The 23,740-nt window shown below is 42.7% G+C and overlaps 1 protein-coding gene across 1 annotated transcript in view; it reads left to right on the forward strand.

Annotated features, from left to right (window-relative positions):
* The window catches only part of RNF212B (ring finger protein 212B), a 100,343-nt gene that overhangs the window by 1,140 nt on the left and 75,463 nt on the right, over positions 1-23,740 (forward strand). The window contains exon 2 of the mRNA XM_077940715.1: positions 7,847-7,923. The gene's annotated coding sequence lies outside the window, so the exon portion shown is untranslated. The remainder of the gene's footprint in view (positions 1-7,846; positions 7,924-23,740) is intronic.

Below are 23,740 nucleotides of genomic sequence, written 5' to 3' on the forward strand. Positions count from 1 at the left end.
CCACTCTTGAGGTTGGAATCTTTTTGTGACATAAACTCTTAAGTGTATCAAAATTCCATGTGACTAACATTGAACACAAGGCAGAAAGAAAAGCCTTGGTGTAATATGTTGACAAAAATCTGTAAAAAATTACAAACTAATGTTTATTTGATTTTGAACACTGTTTTTTGTTTTTTGTTTTTGAAACGGAGTCTCACTCTGTCACCCAGGCTGGAGTGCAGTGGTGCGATCTCGGCTCTCGGCTCACTGCGACCTCTGGCTCCTGGGTTCAAGTGATTCGCCTGCCTCAGCCTCCTGAGTAGCTGGGATTACAGGCGCCTACCACCACTCCTGGCTAATTTTTGTGTTTTTAGGTTTCACTACGTTGGTTAGGTTCATCTTGGACTCCTAAACTCGTAATCCACCCGCCTCGGCCTCCCAAAGTGCTGGGATTACTCTATTCTGCATTTGACTTTATATTTTTATTCTATTCTCTACATTTAAATAGTGTTTTATAGCCTAAAAATGGTTTTCTGAACAATATCTCAATTTTTTCCTCCTCATGTAGTATCTTGGGCAGACAAGGCAGTTATTTTAAAGATTTTAAAAATTAGAAACCTGAGGCTCAAAGAAAGATTTTACCTGAGGTCAAAGACAAGAGAGTCTATTCAAGGGCAAATGGGAGATCGATAGTTTACACAGTGCGCTTTTTCAGGATGCCATAGCTACTGGTCGAAGCCTCAACTTCTTTCACCTGAGGGAAACTCTGTGTTTTTGCTTTGGTGTCTTAACTGTGCCTTTTAGAGACTCACCTTGATGCTAACACTTACCTGCTCAGTGAGACCCACAGGACTTCACCTGGGCCCTCCCAACATTTGTCACCTCCTTCGCACAGTCCTCAGTGTGGCCCTATCCCAAGTACTTAGTACAATTCTGTTTCCAATATCGGAGCCACTGTTTCGGTTGTTTTACATGCTTCAGATAGGAAGAAATTGATCCCTTTAACTAGGGAAAATTATGGATGAAAGGGCCGTTTTCTTACAAATACGGATTTAGAAAGAGAAAGGCTGTGCGTGGCTGACACCTACTGGACAGAAGAGGTCATGGCTTGGAGACATGCTGCTTGTAATAGTTAACACACACACACACACACACACAAACCCAACACAGTCAAGTTCTAATATTCCCCTACTCCCTCTTTTTTTAGAGACAGGGTCTCACTCTGTCATCCAGGCTGGAGTGTAGTGGTGCAATCACAGCTCACAGCAGCCTCAAACTCCTGGGCTCAAGTGATCCTCCAGCCTCAGCCTCCTGAGTAGCTGGGACTACAGATGTGCGCCACCACACCCGGCTTAATATTCCCCTTCTGAAACAAGTTAGACGTGTTTGTTAATGCAAAGGAATGGAGCACAAAGCTCATCCACTCCATTCCTGATTTTTTTTTCTAGATCCAATAGACAGCACTTTATTCTTGCTTTTTGTAACCGAGCTGGGAAGTTTGAGGTTACCAACAAAGGACCCAGATCTCTCCCTGGAGTCAATTCACAGTCCATGCTCTCACTCCACCCTTCTTCTCATATCTATGTGCCCCATATCTATGTGTTTTGGTTTAAAGCAGAAGGAAACCCTGCTTAAACTAAAGCCAACTTTCCTCCCAGAGTCCCAGGGATCACTGCCTATGGTCGATTAGATGGGGGCTTCCTGAGCCAGTAGTTTTAGAAGACTTTACTTCATTAGAAAATGAAAAGCAGATGAAAATTAATAGGCCGGGCACGGTGGCTCAAGCCTGTAATCCCAGCACTTTGGGAGGCCGAGACAGGTGGATCACGAGGTCAGGAGATTGAGACCATCCTGGCTAACATGGTGAAACCCCGTCTCTACTAAAAAATACAAAAAACTAGCCGAGCGAGGTGGCGGGCGCCTGTAGTCCCAGTTACTCGGGAGGCTGAGGCGGGAGAATGGCGTGAACCCGGGAGGCGGAGCTTGCAGTGAGCTGAGATCCGGCCACTGCACTCCAGCCTGGGCGACAGAGCGAGACTCCGTCTCAAAAAAAAAAAAAAAAAGAAAATTAATGAGAAAAGAAGAAAAAAAAGAAAAGGCCAAAATAGGTCAGAAAGAAAGGAAGATGAAATGAGGAGACTCCGTCAGTGATTAAGCCCTTTTTAGTGTATGCTCTGTTTGCCTTTTGGGCATATTCATAAGTTCAAAGGAAGTTGTGTCTTCTAGGGTTTATGCAGTCCTGAGAATTTGGATGCAGCAGACCCTGCTTTGTTATGATGGTTAATTAATTCAGCTCTTCTGGAGATAATGATGAATCCTTGCTCTGACACCAGAGACAAAAATTCCAGCAGATTACTCCTCTGTCTGCTGCACTTGGTGGGATTCCACCAAGCCAGCCCAGCACTAGTGGGAAAGAAATAAAGAGGCACTCCCTGTGGCAGGCCAGATCTCCGCATTGTCTTGATTCCTTTGCTGGGCCCAATGTGTCATGGGGCCTTAAACATGGGGCCTTAGATCTTCTTTCTAAGGATTTAAGTGACTCCAGTTTTGAGTACTTAAATATGGAAACTTCCCCTTCCTAATCTAATTGGTTTTCATTATGTTTAATAAAGATGAGGTTTTTTTTTTTTATTTTTACTTTTTGGAGATAGGGTCTCATTCTCACTCTGTCACCCAGGTTGGAGTGCAGTGGTGTGATCACAGCTCACTGCAACCTCGAACTTCTGGGTTCAAGTGATCCTCCTGCCTCATCCTCCCAAGTAGTTGGGACTACAGGTGCACACCACCACGCCTGGCTAATTTTCAAAAACTTTTTAGTAAAAATGAGGTCTTACTATGTTGCCCAGGCTGGTCTCAAAGTCCTAGTCTGAAGCAGTCCTCCAGCCTCAGCCTCCCAAAGTGCTGGGAGCCACTGTGTGAGCCACTGTGCTGGGCCTCAGGTTTTTAAAGATGTAGATGACAAGTTCCCTGAGGCAAAGACCTGCTTTGTTCACTGCTATAACCCCAGTACTTAAAATGGTGCCTGGCACTCAATAAATATGATTGTGAATGAATGAATGAACGAATGAATGTATAAATAAGTGTTGATGTACATTAATGCATAATAAATAAAATAATTACCAAATGACTCCTTGATATACCAACTAATTGTAGCAAGACGTAGCCCTTGGTGCCTGTACAGGGGCTGGACCACAGAAAGAGAAGAAAAAGACAATCAAGGTTTTGACTTTGAAGATTATTTTATACAGAGCACAGATCTCAAGCAGGCCTTTAACACTGCCAGCAATCCTACCACAGTCTTGTTAACTGACCTTTCCACTTACCTGCTCCTCTCTTCAAACCAATACCACACCCCAAATCTTCACTTCTAGTTGACATCTTTGACTATTGTTTCATGCAGAAAATGGGAATAGGCAGAAGAGAACTTCCCCATGCTCCATTTACTAAATCTGTCAGTCTACCTGTAGCTTTCCCCACATCCTCTGCCTTCCCTCTCATTGAAATGAATGTGCTCTCTGTGTTCCTATATATCTCCGCTATTTGTGTACTAGCTTCCCTGTCTTATCTCCCTGCTCAGGGACTTTGCTCTTGAAATTATTCCCTTCTCTCCTGCATCATCAGTTTTTCACTGTCTCCTGGATTATTCCTATCAGCATACAGATGTGCTGTAATACTTCCCATTGAAAAACAAACAGGCCGGACTGGGTGGCTCATGTCTGTAATCCCAGCACTTTGGGAGGCCGAGGCAGGAGGATCACTTGAGTTCAGGAATTTGAGACCAGCCTCGGCAACATAGCAAAACCTTGTTTCTACTAAAAATTAAAAAAAAAAAAAAAAAAAATTAGCCGGATGTGGTGGTACATGCCTGTAGTACCAGCAACTCAGGAGGCTGATGTGGGAGGATTGCTTGAGCCACGGGGTTGGGGCTGCAGTGAGCCATGTTCGTGCCACTGAACTCCAGCCTGTACAACAGAGTGAGATCTTATCTGAAAATATGTGACAAAATGAACAGAACTTCCCTTGAGGCTACATTCCTTTCAGCTACCACCCAACTTCTCTGCTCCCGTCTCCACTTCCTCATCTCCACTGATGCTTGGAATTACTACATCAAAGCTTTTGTCCCCATCACCTCATGGAATCCATTCTTGTCAAGGTCACCAACAGCTACTCTATCAGTTGGACCACTGAAGGCCCAATCTAGCAATCATTTCTCAGTCCTTATCTTATTGATCTTACAGCAGCATGTGGCCAGCTAATGGCTCTGGAGCACCCACTCTCCTGGCTTCCCCCAACCTCATTTGTCTCTTTTTAGGCTCCTGGCTGGATCCTTTCCTTTCCCCAGTCTCTTCTCTTCTCTATCCTCCCTCTCTAGCTGTGTGATCTCATCCAGTCCCGTGGCTTTCAGTAGCAACTCTACATTGATATTTTCCAAATTTATAGATCCAGTCCTAATCTCTTGCATAAACTCTAGAACCAGCTATCTAACCACCTAACTGATGTCTCTGTTTTGGGTGTTTCATAGGCACCTCTAGCCTCATATGCCCAAAAGTGAGTGCGTGCTTTCCCCTCCAAACCTGACTTTTGCCCAGTATTCCCTACGTTAGTAAATGGCACTAATTGGTCAGCCCAAAACATCTTGGAGTCAACCTTGACTTACCTTTTTCTCATATATCCTACATTTGGTTTGTCAGCCAATCCCTGTTAGCTGTAGCTTCAAGTCAAATCTTGCAAATATCGAGACAGTAGTCACTTCTTGCCATCTCCACTGCTACCACCCATTAAGTGATTCATCACCACTTCACCATCAACTCTCACCCATGCTGTTTCAATAGCCTTCTAATTGGTCTCCCTACTTCCACATGTTTCTCCTACAAATGTTCTACACTTTATTCTCTACACGGCAGCCAGAATGATCCTTCGTAATCACAGATCAGATCAGGTCCCTCCCTGTTCAAAACCCTCCAACGCTGCCGATCACAGCTAACTAGAATCAAACCTGCAGGTCCTGGTGGCTGCTTGGACTTCATATCCTTCTCTTCCTTTCACATGGTCCTCCAGTCTCATAGGCCTCCTTCCTAGTCCTTGAACACTAAGCTCTGCCTCAGGGCCTGGTGCTAGTTGACGCCTCTGTCAGGGTCAGTCTGCCTGCAGACCCGTCTTGGGGGCATCCTCGCGTTCTCACATCATGCACATCCCTCTGCAAATGTCACTTCCTCACGGGGGACTTCTCTGACCACCCAATAGAAAGTCCATCTCAGGCCGCGCGTAGTGGCTCACTCCTGTAATCCCAGCACTTTGGGAGGCTGAGGTGGGTGGATCGCCCGAGGTCAGGAGTTCAAGACCAGCCTGGCCAACATGGCAAAATTCCGTCTGTACTAAAAATACAAAAAATAACCAGGTGTGGTGGCGGCGCGTGCCTGTAGTCCCAGCTACTTGGGAGGCTGAGGCAGGAGACGCGCTTGAACCCGGGAGGTGGAGGTTGTAGTGAGCCAAGATCGCACTGCAGCCTAGGCGACCAAGTGAGACCCTGTCTCAAAAAACAAAAAAAAGAAAGAAAGAAAGAAAGCCCATCTCCATCCCATCCCATCACCTGTACCTTGCCTTTTATAATATCTGTCTCTACTTAACATAATTTTTTTGGTTTTTTGTTCCTTGTTTGTCTTTCCTATTAAAATGTGAGCTCTGAATTATTGATGTTGTTAGTTGGTTTTTCTTGGGAGTAATGATATTACAGCTATCGTTAAAAAGTTTTATCTTTTAGAGATATATGTAAATATATTTATGGATGAAATAATCTGATATCTTGGATTTATTTCAAATAATATAGGAGGAAGGATAGAGGGAAGGATAGGTTACCAGTGAAAAAAGGCTGAGTTTACATTGTTTAAGTGGGATGATAGGTAAGAGTCCATTAGACTGTCTTCTTTTGTATATGTTTAAATTTTTCTGTAATAAAAAACAAACAAATAAAACCTTTGCTTGTTTCTTCACCATTATTTCCCTAAGGCCTAGAGCAGTTCTTGGCATATAGAAGGCACTCAACAAATGAATATTCGATATTCACTGTATATCGAATCTTTGGGAGAGTAAACGTGTATTTTCAAGACAAATTTTGTTCAATTACTGCAAATTATTGGAAATCTAAATCCTTGTTTCCAAAGGAGGATTTTACAGAGTCTGCCCTTTCAGGCCATGCATTCAAGAATATTCTAATTATGGGAATGCCAGAAACTATAGTCACTAATTTGGTGATAGCTATGCCTTTATGCCTTTAATTATCTTCATAAGACCAATATGTTAAAAATATAGCTCTATTTGTCTTACCTCTTTTTCACCAAATCATAATAATCAACTGTACTCACCTGTACCAGAAATGTGTGGCAAATTTGGGGAGAAAACCCAAAAGTTTAGTAAGGGGAAAATGTATAGACCCAGTCACTTGAAACTCTGGCCAGACTATAGTTTGGAGATCACTGATATAGAATATAAAACCCATGGTAACAGAATGTGGCCTTTTTGATTTCTAGTACTATACAATTTATCAGACTAACAGAGAAAGCTATTCTAATAGAAAGTGAATTACAAACACCTGGATGTATTCAGTTAACTTCATTAACATACTCAGTCAATAGTAATCAACTGTTTACTATGCTAGACACTGGGGATATTATGGTGAACAAAGACCTTCTGCCTTCAAGGACCTCCTAGACCTTAAGTACAAACACTTCTGATCTTTCTCTTTCCTTTTGAAGTCCAGCTATAGCTTAGTTACCTAGAGTCCCCAGCAAAGGAGCAGTGCACATTTGAGGTAAGCTCTGGCATGAAAGCCACAGACGATAACAAACATAGGTGATGCTGGGGTGGAAAAGACCTCCCCTCAAACTGTAGTTTTTATACTTAGAGGGGTAAGAGAAAGTGTTGTTTCCATAAAACAAAACAGGAACACTCATAAAACAATAGAAAGCTCTTAGAAATTAAAATACGATGAAAGAAGTTAATATTCTATAGAAGCATTAGAAAATAAAGTTGAGAAATCTCTAAAAGATAGGTTAAAAGATGAAAAGACAAAATATAAAATTAGAGGACTAATTCAGGATTTTCCAACTTCTGACTAATGGGAGCAAAACAACAGAAAACAGAGAGGAGAAAACAAAGAAATAATGCAAATAATGCAAAAACTATTCTGGAAGTGAAAAACACGAGTGTCCACTTTGAAACGGCACACTGAGCACCTAGAACAATAAAAGATAAAAAAAGAAAGTCCCACGTCAAGGCACATCATGAGGAATGTTCATACTACTGAGAATCAAAGAGAAGATCCTGAGAATCTCCAGCTAAGAGAAATGGGTTATACATAAAGAACGTTACCAGAGGCCAGGCGTGGTGGCTCATACCTGTAATCCCAGCACTTTGGGAGGCAGAGACAGGTGGATCACCTGAGGTCGGGAGTTCGAGACCAACATGGAGAAATCCTGTCTCCCCTAAAAATACAAAATTAGTGGGCATGGTGGTGCATGCCTGTAGTCCCAGCTACTCAGGAGGCTGAGGCAGGAGAATCGCTTGAACCCGGGAGGCAGAGGTTGCGCTGAGCCGAGATCGTGCCATTGCACTGCAGCCTGAGCAACAAGAAGAGTGGAACTCCGTCTCAAAAAAAAAAAAAAGAATGCTACCAGAATGGCACTGCCTTTCTCAGCAGCAATACTATTATAGAAGTTTACACGGAACAATGTCTTCAAACTTGAGAAGGAATATGATTTTCAACTCAGAAAATTATACATAGCCAAAGTATCAATCAAAAGTGGATATAAAATAAAATCCCTATCAAAATATAAGATCTCACATTTACCTCCCTTGTGTTGTTTTTCAGAAAGCTATTGGAGAATGTGCACCACCAAAATAAGGGAATAAATAAAGGAGGAAGAAGACCCTGGGTTCAGGAATAAGGTACCATAACTAGAGACAGTCAAAGAGAATTCCTAGGATAAGTGGGTGTATCAGGATCAGACAGCCACCCCTCCAGAGGGACAGCAGAATGGAGGACTCAAGAGGATGTCTCCCAGAAAATAAAAATGCAGCTGAGGATTACTTGATGTTTGACAGCCTGGAACATAGTATCCAGGGGGTGGATTTATGTTTTTATCAAATGAGTCTAAGAAGAACTAGTGATAGTGACATAGAAAAGCAAGCAAATGAAAACATGAGGCAAGTATTAACTTCAAGGAATTGTTTGATTTGGCTCAGCAATAAAGAATACGTAGATAGTCATAATAATACATACTAATAGAAGATTTAACCAAAAAAAAAAAACGAAGGATGGAAAGAGAAGAAGAGTGGGGGTAGTTATTACAAGTTTTATAGTACAATATGACTTTTAAAACCATATACTATCTTTTTTTTTTTCCTGAGACGAAGTATCACTCTTGTTGCCCAAGCTGGAGTGCAGTGGCGTGATCTCGGCTCACTGCAACCTCTGCCTCCTGGGTTCAAGCGATTCTCCTGCCTCAGCCTCCCAAGTAGATGGGATTACAGGAGCCTGCCACTATGCCTGGTTAATTCTTGTATTTTTAGTAGAGACAGGGTTTCACCATGTTGGCCAGGCTGGTCTGGAATTCCTGACCTCAGATGATCCATCCGCCTTGGCCTCCCAAAGTGCTGGATTTACAGGTGTGAGCCACCATGCCTGGCCTCATATACTATCATTTAAAAATTAAAAACAAAAGAGGAAAATAGGTAGCAGACAAGCACTAAATAAAAATGGCAGCAATGGTATTATCAGTCACATTAGAATTTAAGGCAAAAAGCATCAATATATATAAAGGAGGCCAATATAAAATAATTAAAAGAACACTCAAGAAGATATGACAGTCTTGAACTTCTGTGTACCTAAAAATAAGGCTTGAAATATATGAAGAGGCCGGGCGCGATGGCTCAAGCCTGTAATCCCAGCACTTTGGGAGGCCGAGACGGGCGGATCACGAGGTCAGGAGATCGAGACCATCCTGGCTAACACAGTGAAACCCCGTCTCTACTAAAAAATACAAAAAAACTAGCCGGGCGAGGTGGCGGGCGCCTGTAGTCCCAGCTACTCGGGAGGCTGAGGCAGGAGAATGGCGTAAACCCGGGAGGCGGAGCTTGCAGTGAGCTGAGATCCGGCCACTGCACTCCAGCCTGGGCGACAGAGCGAGACTCCGTCTCCAAAAAAAAAAAAAAAAAAAAAAAGAAATATATGAAGAAAAAATTGATAGAATTGAAAAACGAATTTGAAAAATTTGCAATCATTGGGAGAAATTTTAATGTATCTCTGTTAGAAGCTGATGAATCAGCCAGGAGCAGTGACACACACCTATAATACCAGCACTTTGGAAGGCCAAGGAGGGCAGATCATCTGAGCTCAGGAGTTTAAGGCCGCCCTGGGAAACATGGTGAAACCCCATCTCTACGAAAATAAAAAAAATCATCTGGGTGTGGTAGTGCCCACCTGTAGTCCCAGCTATGTGGGAGGCTGAGGCATGAGAATTGCATGAGCCTGGGAGGTGGAGGTTGCAGTGAGCCAAGATCATGCCACTGCACTCCAGCTTGGGCTACAGAGTGACACTCTGTCTCAAAAAACAAACAAAACAACGCTGATATGTCAAACAGGCCAGAAAAATTAGTAAACAGATAAAATATTTGAACAAATTAGCAAGCTTGATCTAATAGATTTCTAAAGAACCATGCATTAAAAAATGGAGACTATACATTATTTCCAAGTAGGCATAGTATATTTAAAAACATTTTAGGCCGGGCGCGGTGGCTCAAGCCTGTAATCCCAGCACTTTGGGAGGCCGAGACGGGCGGATCACAAGGTCAGGAGATCGAGACCATCCTGGCTAACATGGTGAAACCCCGTCTCTACTAAAAACACAAAAAACTAGCCGGGCGAGGTGGCGGGCGCCTGTAGTCCCAGCTACTCCGGAGGCTGAGGCAGGAGAATGGCGTGAACCCGGGAGGCGGAGCTTGCAGTGAGCTGAGATCCGGCCACGGCACTCCAGCCTGGGCGACAGAGCGAGAGTCCGTCTCAAAACAAACAAACAAACAAACAAACAAAAAAACATTTTGATTTACTGGGTCACAGAGGAACTCTAGAAATTTCAAAGATGTGAAATCATACAGCATCACACAGATTCTTGGGTCACAACAAAATTAAATTAGCAATCAACAATTAAAATAGAAAATAAAGTAAAGACTTCTGGGAAACTTGAAAATGAACTAAATAACTCGGTTAAATAACAATAATGGAAATTATGAAATAACTAGAAGTTAACTGACAATGAAAGTACTGCATATAGGAGCCAGGCGTTGTGGTACATGTCTACAGTCCCAACTGTTCAGGAGGCTGAGGTGGAAGGATTGCTTGATCCAAGGAGTTCAAGACCAGCTTGGGCAACATAATGACACTCTGTCTCTAAAGAAAAAAAAAAAAGAATTGCATTAAAAAACCCATGAGATGCAGCTAAAGTAGTATTCTGAGGTAAATGTAAAGTCTTACAGATTTAGAAAACAAGAAAGATTTATAATAAATGAATTAAGCTATCAGAGGAACCAAATGGAATTATAAATACTTGACTCATAGCCCATCTTCACCATGTCTCTTGTCTACCTCTAAGGCTTTGTTCTTCTTTGTTCCCATGATTCACCCTTACTGCTCCAGAACCAATTGTTTTGTAATGCTCTTCCTTCATTATAGTCTCATTTCTATGCAGTAATTCAATTTAGTGCTAATTCTCCCCTACTTCATGCACTCATTTCATGTGCTCAGTATCTTCTTCCAACACTCCTTGGACCTCCACACCTCAAATGAAACCTGTGCTCTCCTGACAGCACATCCACCCTCCTAATACTCCTCAGTAGAGATGGGTCCTTGCCATGTTCTGATGGCGCCTGGATGGTGGAAGGGATTAGCATGTATTGAGCAACCACTATGTGCCAGACACTTCATGGAGCAAGGAATTTCATCATGTTTAATCTCATTTAACCTTCCAAACAACTTTTCAAGGTAAATGTTGTTTTGCATTTCACAAAGGAGGAAACGGGTTCAAGATTACTTGACTTGCCAAGGACACACACAATGGCAGAGCTGTAATTGGACTCTAAATCTTGATTGACCTCACTGCATTTGCTCTTTTCACTGTGCCACGGGAGAAAAAAGGTACAACATTCTTTTCTACCTCGGTTGCTTTCAATCATTACATTGTTATTTCTCAATTCTTCTCTGGATGATTTGTAACACTTGGTCACATCCTCAATTGCTGCTGTCTACTGACCTCTGAAAACTTCCTTATGAACTGGAGCACCTGGCTTAGCATTTACTCTCCAAACCAGAGCCTAGACACTTAGCCACCATGGAAAAGTGCCTTTTACCAGGTGCTGAAAAATTTCTTTCTGATTGTAACTACCAATCCTTTGAGCGCCCACTGTCTCTCTGTCATTATTCTTTCTGCTGTTTCTCCAGCCTGCCTCTGTCCATTCTTCACTCTGAGGCCTGAGTAATCATGCCAAAATGCATGGCCCAACCTCTGGCTGGCTTCCAAGCCCACTCTGCGTCACCACTGCTCTCTGTGCCACAGCCACATAAACTTCCTTTCAGTCCTCAGATGCACCTACCAAAGGGCTTAAAAAAAAAGAAAAGAAAAGAAAAGAAAAGAAACAGGGGCTTGCTCTCTCAGATGGGCTGGAGGGCACTGGAGTGATCATAGCTCACTGCAGTCTTGAGTTCCTGGGCTCAAGCAATCCTCCTGCCTCAGCCTCCTGAGTAGCTAGGACTACAGGGCTGCACCACCATGCCCAGCTAATTTTTAAAATATTTTCATATGGATGGGGTCTTGCTATGTTGCCCAGGCTGATCTTGAACTCCTGGTCTCAAGCAATCCTCCTGCCTAGGCCTCCTAAACTGCTGGGATTACAGGCATGAGCCACTGTTCTAGGGCCCAAAGAGCTTTTTTTGTGTCCATGCCCTTTCTTCTGCCTAGAGGCTTCTCTTCCCCCTTAGCCTATTTCACTGCTATTTATCTTTCTGATTTAGCACAAGTGTTACTTCCTCAGAGAGCCCCCACCCACCCCATTCCTGGCCCTAGAGTGTGTTCTTTGTTTCAGAGTCCTCACTTGTGATTATACATTAATCACGCTGTATCTGTATTAACTAGAGTGATTTTATGATTGTCTACTTCCCCAACTAGACTGCAAACTCCATGAGTGCAGGGACAATGGCGCTTTTTTTGCTCACTAATGTCTCCAGGGCCCAGTGCAGTGCCTAGGACTAAGTAGGTACCCAATTTAAAATTGCTGAATGAATGTATACAGGACATGTATGTGGTAACACTTGGTAGATAGTTGGATATATGGTATCCCTAGCCCAGAAGAAAGATTTGGGCTAAAAAATCAGATTTAAGAATTATTAGTACATAAGTGGTCACTGATATTATCATCCAAAAAGGATGGGAAAAATATAACGAGAGGCCAGGCACCGTGGCTCATGCCTGTAAGCCCAGCACTTTGGGAGGCCGAGGTGGGTGGATTTCATGAGGCCAGGGGTTTGAGACCAGCCTGGCCAACATGGTGAAACCCTGTCTCTACTAAAAATACAAAAATTAGCCATGTGCGGTGGCACATGCCTGTAGTCCCAGCTACTTGGGAGGCTGAGGCGTGAGAATTGCTTGAACCAAGGAGGCAGAAGTTGCAGTGAGCCAAGTTGCGCCATTGCACTCCAACTTGGGTGACAGAGTGAGACCCTGTCTCAAAATAAATAAATAAATAAATATTAATAAAATGAAATAATAAAAAATATAGTGAGAATACAGTGAGAAGAATACAGGATCCAGCTCAGAGCCCTGGATCTGTACCAGTCATTGGGTTCAAAGTCCAGCTCTTCTCAGTTCCCTGGCCAAAGCTATTTTTCCTCCTGTGCTCCCCATTTCTAGCCATGGCCACAGCATCATGCTTTCAATCACCCAGGCTGAAGACCTCCAACTTTTTCCTTCCCTCTTCCCTTTTTAGCCCCATATCCAATTGGTTACCAAGTCCTATCAGTCCTACCTCTGAAATTTGTTTCACAGCTGTTTTCTTCCCATCCCATAGCTGCTGCCCTATTCCAGAATAATTCATTTCTCTTTAGTCCCATTACAATTGCCTACCAACTAATTTCCCTGTCTGTGACCTTCCATCCCTTTATTCTATCCCCAGAGTTATGTTTTGTAAAACATGAGTTGATCATGTTTCCAACCTGCTCAAAAGCCTTTGATGGCTCCCCATTGCATAAAGTGGTGGTCCTTAAGACTAGCTGAATACACATCACAATCAGCTGAGGAACTTCAAAAAATATACTTGGGGTGGGTGTGGTAGTGCTTTCCTGTAGTCCCAGCTACTTGGGAGGCTTAGTCGGAAGGATTGCCTGAGCACAGGAGTTTGAGGCTGTAGTGAGCTATGATCACGCCACAGCACTCCAGCGTGTGCAACTGAGCAAGACCCTGTCTCAAATAAACAAACAAAGCAAAAGCCAGCCAAACAACCCCCTGACCTGAATCTATACCTATGTGTGTGTGTGTGTGTATAAATATATATGTATGGTTGGCACAGGCAAAGTGTGTAATAATTTCTCAGGTCGGCCTTCTCCAATGGTACCCTCTAGTGGCAACTTCATGCTGTGGTCCATCTTCATTTCGCCCACAAAATTCTCTGAAATTCTAATTCAGTGGATCTGCCTATTGCTTAGATTTATTTATTGAATTTATAAATCCAATAAATTTATACTCTATTTTCTAAGCTAGTGGTGAGAAAATAACCACTAGGATGGAGGCTTGGATGGAGGTTTCAATCCCTCTCTCCAGTTTTTGTCCCATAACATCTTCTTTTCTCCACCATCCCTCTTGATGTCCCTCAGCCATGCTGGATCACCCTATACCTTTCCATATGAACCTTTACTTACCCATTTTCTCTGCCTGGAATGCCCCTCCCATCCATCACTGCAGAATGAAACTTTCACAAACACCTGGGCCTCTAGGCAATGAGCCTGATCTCTCTTTTCTCTGTGCTCTCAAAGTGTTCCCCACTTCCTCCAGGAAGCCTTCCCAAATGATATGCTCTCATGGTTCCAGGTGTTTGGTCTTTTATGACAATACTTAACATATTTAATGGTTATATATTTATCTGTGAGATTTTACAGAAGTATTTATCTTGAACGCAAGAGCCCTATCTGTTACCATGTACTGTTGATTCATAATATGGTATTATTTGTTGACTGGATGAATTAATATTTCTGAAATTTTTACATACTCTCACTTTGTAGTGTGTGAAATTGTATAGATATTTGGATTCCCAAATAGGGAATAGGCTTTTTGAAGGAGTTTCATGTCTTTACATCCCACCCCTACCCCTACCTAGCTTTGTGCCTCAGATACTGTGGGAGCTTAGATAAAATTGTCCCACTAGAACCCTAGACGAATGTAAACTCCAGGAGAGCCAGGACTTTGTCTTCTTCCTTACACTATTATCAGCGGTTTAAACGGTGGTTGGTCCATGACATTTGCTGGGGAAATATTTGTTGAATGAATGATTTGATTGTTAGATGAATCTTTTTCCTAGGGTACCCAGTGCCGGCAACTTCACGTAACTACCAATCTTCTTCATTTTGTCCCTAAGTTTCTTTCATCCTTGATATGTATTCCTGTGGGAGTGTGCTAAAGTGCATCTGAAAGTGGGGTAACTTTCTCCCTGATAATTTTTTTTCTATTCCATCATTCATCAAATATTTACTAAGCACCTTTCTCTCTGTGTCTCTCTTTCTTTCTTTTCTTTGTTTCCCCTCCTTCTTTTTTGAGACACTGTCTCCCTCTGTCACACAGGCTGGAGTGCAGTGGTGCAATTTCGGCTCACCACAGCCTCAATCTCCCAGACTCAAGCGATCCTCCCACCTCAGCCTCCTGAGTACCTGGAACCACAGGTACCCTCCGCCACTCCCGGCTAATTTTGTTTATTTTTTATAGAGGCGAGTTCTCACTATGTTGCTCAGGCTGGTCTTGAACTCCTGGACTCAAGTGATCCTCCCACCTTGGCCTCCCAAAGTGCTGGGATTACAGGCATGAGCTAACTGCACCTAGTTGTAAGCACCTTTTACATGGCCAACACCTTAGAATGGTTGGTAATCCCCAGATGAAGATACAGTCCCAGTCTGGTTAGAGAGAGATTAGCGAGCAATTATAACATGGTGAGGCAAAAGCTACAGTATGCAAAGGATACTAGGGGAGCACCCCTCAGATGGGCAGGTTAGAGTAGGCATCTGGAGAAAGTGGTTTCTGAGCTGAATCTGGAAGGACGAATAGAAGTTATTACAAGAAGCTCACGGTGGCTCATGCCTGTAATCCCAGAACTTTGGAAGGTTGAGGTAGGCAGATCCACTTGAGGTCAGGAGTTTCAGACCAGCCTGGCCAACATGGTGAAATTCCATCTCTACTAAAAATACAAAAATTAGGCCAGGTGAGGTGGCTCACTCCTGTAATCCTAGCACTTTGGGAGGCTGAGGCAGGTGGATTGCCTCAGCTCAAGAGTTCAAGACCAGCCTGGGAAACATGGTGAAACCCCGTCTCTACTAAAATACAAAAAAAAAAAAATTAGCCAGGCGTGGTGGCATGCGCCTGTAGTCCCAGCTACTCAGGAAGCCAAGGCAGGAGAATTGCTTGAACCCGGGAGGCGGAGGTTGCAGTGAGCAGAGATCATGCCACTGCACTCCAGCCTGGGACAGAGCGAGTCTCCATCTCAAAAACAAACAAACAAACAAACAAACAAACAAAATACAAAAATTAAGCTGGGAGTGGCAGTGCATGCCTGTAGTCCCAGCTACTCAGGAGGCTGAGGCAAGAGAACCGCTTGAACCTGGGAGGCAGAGGTTGCAGGGAGCCGAGATGGCACCACTGCATTCCAGCTTGGGCCACAGAGTGAGACTCTGTCTCAAAAAAACAAAACAAAAAAGGTTAATAAGGAGAATATGCCAAGCAAAGGGAAATCATGTGCACAGAGACACACGGGTGAGACAGCATGATTTAAATTTAATACGACTGAAGTTTGGTAAAGCCTTTTTTTTTTTTTGAGACGGAGTCTCGCTCTGTTGCCCAGGCTGGAGTGCAGTGGCCGGATCTCAGCTCACTGCAAGCTCCGCCTCCCGGGTTCACGCCATTCTCCTGCCTCAGCCTCCCGAGTAGCTGTGACTACAGGCGCCCGCCACCTCGCCCGGCTAGTTTTTTTGTATTTTTTAGTAGAGACGGGGTTTCACCGTGTTAGCCAGGATGGTCTCGATCTCCTGACCTCGTGATCCGCCCGACTCGGCCTCCCAAAGTGCTGGGATTACAAGCTTGAGCCACCGCGCCTGGCTGGTAAAGCCTTTTACCAAATATTGAGAGGTGCAAAAAGAAATGTAGATTATGAAGAGTTTAGTGCCATGCTCATTAAGTTGTCTTTAAAATGGGTAATTTTAAGCAGAACAGTGATTGGATCTGGCAGCAGTGGTAGGATGGAATGGAGCTGGGCAAATCTAGGGTCAGGGAGCAGTGAAGAGGCGATTAATCAAAGCAAGGAATAAAGAAGGACTGAAGTAAAGCAAGAGTGGCAAAAATGGAAAGAAATGGATTCAAGATATAATTACAAACTGTGTATAATCAACTAATAATTGTACTTCTAGAAAATTACTTTTACATATAATTGCATGAGTGTTCAAAGATAAATGGATAAAGATGTTTATTACAGCATTTATTACAATAATTAAAAATTGGAAACACTCTATAAGTACATCAATATGGGATAGATTAATTAAATTAAGGCGTAATTAATCAGATAACTTTTGACAAGAACTATGTATAAAGATAAAAATTAGGCCAGGCGCGGTGGCTCAAGCCTGTAATCCCAGCACTTTGGGAGGCCAAGACGGGCGGATCACGAGGTCAGGAGATCGAGACCATCCTGGCTAACATGGTGAAACGCCGTCTCTACTAAAACATACAAAAAAAAACTAGCCGGGCGAGGTGGCGGGCGCCTGTAGTCCCAGCTACGCGGGAGGCTGAGCCAGGAGAATGGCGTGAACCTGGGAGGCGGAGCTTGCAGTGAGCTGAGATCCGGCCACTGCACTCTAGCCTGGGTGACAAAGCAAGACTCCGTCTCAAAAAAAAAAAAAAAAAAAGATAAAAATGAACCATCTACTAAATAAATTACAGATATTATGTATAATACCACATTTTAGTTTAAGTGTATATAATATATATGTATGTTGTGTGTTGGTATATGCATTGAAAGAAATTCTGGAAGGATTTATATGAAGGCTGTCAACCATGTTTGTCTTTGGGGAATAAGATCAGAGGTGATGGGCTTTCAATTTCTAATTTATAAACTTGTGGCTGGGCGTGGTGGCTCACACCTGTAATTCCAGCACTTTGGGAGGCCAAGGCGGGCAGATTACCTGTTTTGATACTATCAAAAGGAAATTTTAGATTACCTTTAGATAATGTTCCACGTTATCTAGGAATTTAGTCTAAAAGGTATAATTACAGGAATTTTAATTTCTTTTAAGGTTATTTGTGCCAGGCGCAGTGGCTCATGCCTATAATCCCAACACTTTGGGAGGCCGAGGAGGGTTGATCACTTGAGGTCAGGAGTTCGAGACTAGCCTGGCCAACATGGTGAAACCCCGTCTCTACTAAAAATACAAAAATTAGCTGGGTGTGGTGGTGGGTGCCTGTACCATAGCTACTTGGGAGGTTGAGGCAGGAAAATCGCTTGAACCTGGGAGGCGGAGGTTGCAGTGAACCGAGAATGCGCCACTGCACTCTAGTCTGGGCGACAGAGCAAGACTCTGTTTCAAAATAAATAAATAAATAAATAACAATACTTTATAAACTTGTGTTTTAATCTTTTTTAATAACTAAATGCAACATGATTCTGGATAGAGAAAACACTTTTTTCCTCTCTCTCTTTTTCTTTTTCTTTTTTTTTTTTTTTGTTGAGACGGAGTCTTGTTCTGTCGCCCAGGCTGGATTGCAGTGGCATGATCTCGGCTCACTGCCAGCTCCGCCTCCCGGGTTCATGCCATTCTTCTGCCTCAGCTTCCTGAGCAGCTGGGACAACAGGCACCCACCACCATGCCCAGCTAATTTTTTTGTATTTTTAGTACAGACGAGGTTTCACCGTGTGTTAGCCAGGATTGTCTCAATCTCCTGACCTTGTGATCCGCCCGCCTTGGCCTCCCAAAGTGCTGGGATTACAGGTGTGAGTCACTGCACCTGGCCTCTCTCTTTTTCTATAAAGGATATTTGTGGGAAAATTGGCAAAATTTGCATAAAATTTCTAGATTAGACAATGCAATATCAATGTTAATTTCTTGATTTTGATAACTGAACTCTGCTTATGTAAGAGAATGTCCTTATTTCTAGGAAGTACACACTAAAGTATTTAGGGGTAACAGGGCATTATGTCTGCAACTTATTCTCAAATAACACAGAAGAAAACAATAATGGAGAGAGAATAACAAAGCAAAGATGGTAAAATAACATTTGGAGAATCTGGATTACGGTAAACAGGAATTCTTTTTCTTTTTCTTTTCTTTCTTTTTTTTTTTTTTGCTAGTCAAGTGAAACAATAGGAATGGAGAAAGAACAAGGAAATCTGTAAGAGGGGTCAGTGTGCCGTGGCTCACACCTGTAATCCTAGCACTTTGCGAAGCTGAGGGGGAAGGACTGCTTGAGTCCAGGAGTTCAAGACCAGCTTGGACAACCTACGGAGATCCCCACCATCTCTACAAAGAAAAAAACCTTTTTTTTTTTAAATTAGCCTGGGTCAGACGCAGTGGCTCATGTCTGTAATCCCAGCACTTTGGGAGGCCCAGGTGGGTGGATCACCTGAGGCCAGGAGTTTCAGACCTGCCTGACCAACATGGCGAAACCCTGTCTCTACTTAAAATACAAAAATTAGCTGGGAGTGGTGGCGGGCACCTGTAATCCCAGCTGCTCGGGAAGCTGAGACAGGAGAATTGCTTGAACCCAGGAGGTGGAGACTGCAGTGAGCTGAAATCACGCCATTGCACTCCAGCCTGGGTGACAAGAGCAAGATTCTGTCTTAAAAATAAACAAACAAACAAAAAATTAGCCTGGCATGGTGATGTGCACTTGTAGTCCCAGCATCTTGGGAGGCTGGAGTGGGAGGATTGCATGAGCCCAGGAGGCAGAGACTGCAGTGAGCCGTTATCATGCCACTTTGCTTTGGCCTGGGTGACAGTCAGATCCTGTCTCAAAAAAAAAAAAAAGAAAAAAAAGAAATCTATAAATGGTTGTGCTCAATTAGTTGTAAACACCACTGTGCTTGGACAGCCCAAAATTCTTTGTTCTACATTTGTACTTTTCTGTATGTCTGAAATTATAAATGGAAAGTTTTAAAAGAGGTCTAGAACAAGATATAAAGTCGGTTACCATTTGTGTGTGTAAAAATGGAATATATGTAGATATTTGCAATATGCAAATGATCTGTGGAAAGATACACAAGACCTAGTACTATTAATGGCCTTTGGAAGTGAAAATTTGGTGACTGAGAACAGAGGAAAAACGAAGACTAATTATTTATTGCAAGCCTTTTGATAGCTTTTGAATTTTCACTAATTTGCCTATTTTAAAAGTAAATATAATTAAATAAGTAAATTAAAAATTATTTTAAAAAAGTAAACATAATTTAAAAATAATACAAAATATTGTATAATAAAGAATTTCAAACATTCCCCAAAGGAGAGAGAATACAATGAACTCTCACATATCAGAATCATCACTCAGGTTCTACAATTATCAAGATTTTGCTATGTTGTTTTATCTACCTATTTCCCCCTTCTATGTCTTGTCTTCTTTACTGAAATGTTTAAAAAATAACTACAGACATCATGCTATTTCATCCCCACATATCTCAATAAGCACCTCCAAAAAAAATTATGGAATTGTCTTACATAACTCAAGGCCATTATCACACCTAATGAAATTAACAATTCCATTGGTATCAACTAATATCCAGTTTATAATCAAATATCTTCAAATATCAAAAGAGGTCCACATACTGGAGTCAAGCGTGATGGCTCAGCCTGAAATCCCATCACTCTGGCAGGCTGAAGTGGGTGGATCACCTGAGGTCAGGAGACCAGCCTGGCCAGCATAGTGAAACCCCCATCTCTACTAAAAATAAAAAATACTAGCTGGGTGTGATGGCAGGTACCTGTAATCCCAGCTACTAGGGAGGCTGAAGCAGGAGAATCGCTTGAACCTGGGAAGCAGAGGTTGCAGTGAGCCGAGATCGCACCATGGCACTACAGTCTCAGAACAAGAGCGAAACTCCGTCTCAAAAAAAAAAAAAAAAAGGTCCACACTGCATGTAAACACTATACTCTACCTGGTAAGTTTGTTTCTCATGGTATATGGATTAATAGTTGTCAAAAGGCTTTACATGTATACTGGGGCTGAACAAATAAGTAAATGTATAGTGGATTTGGGGAGGCAGGGTTTTCACTATGAGAAAGAGAAGTAACATAAGCAAGGAGGGAAAAATAGAATGAGCCCTTGGGTACTGGATTAGAGTTGGCTAGCTAGCTTGGTATATATATAGACAGAAATATGTGTATATACATCAGTCGGTATACACACAAATATTACCTAATGCTATACCTCACGCTGTCCACTGAGAGGGCCTAGAGGCAAACACACCCCCATAGCAATGGGCACATCTTGTGTCCAGATTTTGGTTTCAAAATAATGTGAACTCCGAAAATTTGAGACAGGTCTCAGTTAATTGTTTATTTTGCCAAGGTTGGGGACATGTGTCCGTGACAGTCTCAGGAAGTCCTGAAGACTTGTGCCCAAAGTGGTTGGGGTATAAAACTAATACATTTTAGGGAGGCATGAGACATCAATCAGTATGGAAGAAGTACATTGGTTCAGTCTGGAAAGGCAGGAAGACTTGAAGTGGGGAGGGGGCTACCAGGTCACAGATAGGTGGTATACAAATGGTTACATTCTTTGAATTTCTGTTAACCTTTCCAAAGGAGGCAATCAGATATGCATCTATCTCAGTGAGCAGAGGGGTGACTTTGAATAGAATGGGAGGCAGGTTTGCCCTAAGCTGTCCCCAGCTTGACTATTCCCTTTAGCTTAGTGATTTGGGGGCCCCAAACTTTATTTTCCTTTCATATTTACCCCCTTTTAAAAAATATTTTGGAGAAGGCATTTTACAAGAAAATTAATCGCTGGTCTCAGGTTTCATTTGCTCTCTCATGGCAAGGATGGTTTATTACTAGACAGGTAGGTCCCGAAAGCTGATTTTTAGCAGGTTGTGAAGTCTCATGTCCTATGAAGGGAAAATAGTGGGGAGGAAGGGAGAAAAAACAACAACAAAAGAACACTCCTGGAAAATCTATATAGGCCACATTTCTCTGAAGTCTACAGTCAGCAGGCAGGTATGAAAGTGGCTTATGTAGCTGGGCGCGGTGGCTCACGCCTGTAATCCCAGCACTTTGGGAGGCCGGGGAGGGCGGATCACAAGATCAGGAGATCGAGACCACGGTGAAACCCCGTCCCTACTAAAAATACAAAAATTAGCCGGGCGAGGTGCCAGGCGCCTGTAGTCCCAGCTACTAGGGAGGCTGAGGCAGGAGAATGGCGTGAACCCGGGAGGCGGAGCTTGCAGTGAGCCGAGATAGCGCCACTGCACTCCAGCCTGGGGGAGAGAGCGACACTCCGTCTCAAACAAACAAACAAACAAAAAAAAAAAAGAAAGAAAATGGCTTATGTATGTAAATAGGTTGCTGTTATTTTCTTCTGAAGTTTAAGTTGTTTAGTTTCAGTTCGCAGGGCTTTAAGAAAGCACAACTAAGCCGGGCGCGGTGGCTCAAGCCTGTAATCCCAGCACTTTGGGAGGCTGAGACGGGTGGATCACGAGGTCAGGAGATCGAGACCATCCTGGCTAACACGGTGAAACCCCGTCTCTAATAAAGAATACAAAAAACTAGCCGGGCGAGGTGGCGGGCGCCTGTAGTCCCAGCTACTCGGGAGGCTGAGGCAGGAGAATGGCGTGAACGCGGGAGGCGGAGCTTGCAGTGAGCTGAGATCCGGCCACTGCACTCTAGCCTGGGCGACAGAGCGAGACTCCGTCTCAAAAAAAAAAAAAAAAAAAGAAAGCACAGCTTTAGTAGTTTTCGGTGACTCCTAATTAGGAAAAATGGGGAAAAAAAGAAGGAAAAAAAAAATTGAAAACATTATTTTGAAGACTTGTAACCAAGAAACAATTAGAATTCAGCCCAAACTGTAGAACACAAACAAACAAACAAACAAACAAACAAAAAACTTAGGCAAGGCTAGACTCTAACAACAAGTGTACTATTCTCTTTAAACATATATTTTTTTTCTCTGTTCTCTGTCTAGTTTTCCATTTTACTAGAGACAAATCATGGTAGGACTGGTTTGCTTATTATGCTTGGCCTAATTATTTGTATACAGTGCAGCAAGAATAATTATTTTTTATATAGGCTTTTAAATGGGCTTTGATGAAACTTTGTTCCATAGGAGGAATCTCAGATAAGATTTTAAAGCTGAGTCCAGCCGTGAATTTGTGCCATCAAATATCTACGAGTTGGGTGAATTTCCTCTCTCCCAACTTTTTTTTTTTTGAGAGAGATTCTTGCTCTGTCACCCAGGGTAGAGTGCAATGGCATGATCTTGGCTCACTGCAACCTCCCCTTCCCGGGTTCAAGCGATTCTCATGCCTCAGCCTCCCAAGTAGATGGGATTACAGGTGTGTGCCACCATGTCTGGCTAATTTTTGTAATTTCAGTAGAGATGGGGTTTCACCATGTTGGTCAGGCTGGTGTTGAACTCCTGACCTCATGTGATCTGCCTGCCTCAGCCTCCCAAAGTGCTGAGATTACAAGCATGAGCCACTGTGGCTGGCCTTACTTTTAGTTCTTTAAGGAATCTCCACACGGTTTTCCCTAGCAGTTGTACTAGTTTATATTACCACCAGCAGTGTAGAAGTGTTCCCTGATCACCGTATCCATGCCAACATCTACTGTTTTTTGATTTTTTGATTATAGCCATTCTTGCAGGAGTAAGGTGGTATTGCCTTGTGGTTTTTATGTGCATTTCCCAGATCATTAGTGATGTTGAGCAGATGTTTGTTGGCCATTTATATATCTTCTTTTGAGAATTGTCCATTCATGTCCTTAGCCCACTTTTTGATGGGATTGTTTGTTTTTTTTTTTTTTACTGATTTGAGTTCATTGTAGATTCTGGATATTAGTCCTTTGTCAGATGGATAGATTGTGAAGATTTTCTCCCATTCTGTGGGTTGTCTGTTTACTCTGCTGACTGTTCCTTTTGTCGTGCAAAAAAGCTCTTTAGTTTAATTAAGTCCCAACTATTTATCTTTGTTTTTATTACATTTGTTTTTGGGTTCTTGGTCTTGAAATCCTTGCCTAAGCCAATGTTTAGAAGCATTTTTCCAATATTATCTTCTAGAGTTTGTATAGTTTCAGGTCTTAGGTTTAAGTCCTTAATCCATCTGGAGTTGATTTTTGTATAAGGTGAGAGATGAGGATCTAGTTTCATTCTCCTACCTGTGGCTAGCCAATTATCCCAGCACCATTTATTAAAAAGTGTCCTTTTCCCACTTTATGTTTTTGTTTGCTTTGTCAAAGATCAGTTGGCTGTAAGTATTTGGGTTTATT

The sequence above is a fragment of the Macaca mulatta genome, chromosome 7 (assembly GCF_049350105.2).
Source record: "Macaca mulatta isolate MMU2019108-1 chromosome 7, T2T-MMU8v2.0, whole genome shotgun sequence".
In the NCBI taxonomy this organism is placed as follows: domain Eukaryota; kingdom Metazoa; phylum Chordata; class Mammalia; order Primates; family Cercopithecidae; genus Macaca; species Macaca mulatta.